The sequence below is a fragment of the Echinops telfairi genome, unplaced genomic scaffold (assembly GCF_000313985.2).
Source record: "Echinops telfairi isolate 266 unplaced genomic scaffold, ASM31398v2 ScPeMD7_7458;HRSCAF=8496, whole genome shotgun sequence".
NCBI lineage: Eukaryota > Metazoa > Chordata > Mammalia > Afrosoricida > Tenrecidae > Echinops > Echinops telfairi.
The window spans coordinates 3,021,118-3,022,212 of NW_022111358.1; positions in this window are offsets into that span (position 1 = coordinate 3,021,118).

Below are 1,095 nucleotides of genomic sequence, written 5' to 3' on the forward strand. Positions count from 1 at the left end.
GGTCTCCAGGCCGCGGCGCAGGCCGGGACTGCTCCTCCCCTCGCCGGGCTGGGCGGAATTCGGGCAACCGCAGACTAGGTGCTGCGGGGAGCCCTCTGGGCCCGCAGGGGTGACATCACCTGCCACCCCAGGATCTCCAAGCGCTGTTTCAGGGCCTGGTGCGGCTGCCAGGCCCCTCCCCTAGATTAGCTTGCGGGGCGGCGCCCATGGGGTTAACGTCCGGCCGGCCTGCGGGAGGGTTCGACCGGCGCCGGGGCTTGGTGCTTCCAAACCTTGGCGGAGCTTTTCCTAGGGAAGCTTCCCAGATCTGAGCCCAGCAGTTCCCGCCCTGCACACCAGGGGGCGGCGGCTGCAGGCTGGGGAGGGGGACCTGGGAGCGACGGAGGAGGACGGAAAGCGTTCTCTGTCCTCGTGGACGTGGGCAGAAAGTGCAGGATGAAAGACTGGGGTGCGGGAAAGCTCTGGGGTCTCTCCTAGAATCCTTCCCTGGACCCTTGTCTGCAGCCCAGGCCAGAATGGCAAAGTGTGTTCATAATCATATTCAAATAGAGGGTGGGAAGTCCTGGATCGGGAGGCCTCAGGTACAGACCTTTAAAAACAAAATTTCTTCTAACAAAGTCGTCCCAAGAGCCTGTCCGAGTCTGTGCTCAGAGGCCATGCTCCCTGACTCCAGCCAGGGACTTTGGAGCAGGGACTGTGTGTTTGTGTGTGTGTGATGCAGTGGGGTCAGGGAGGGTAGAGGGGTCACGCTAGGGCTAGGGTGGTCTAGGGCAGCAATGGCAGATAGTAAATTTCCCATAATGGACCCCAAAGCAGCTCACCGGCAGAACCTGCCCCAGAGGTGGGGTGGGTAGGAGGTCTGCAGGCCTTCAGCATGGGAGCAGCAAATGGGAGAGAGGCGAGGTGGGGAGGTCCTCTCCATCCTAAAGAATAGCTCTATCTTCTAAAGGGGAAAGACAGTGGTCCCTGAACCAGGATGCCGGGAAGAAGCCTGCACTCCACCCTAAGCAGTGAGGCAGAGCCACCTAAGGGAAGAAGGCCACAAGTGCTGGGCAGGTGGGGACCAGGCAAGGAGGTGGGAAGCAACCTCTCCCC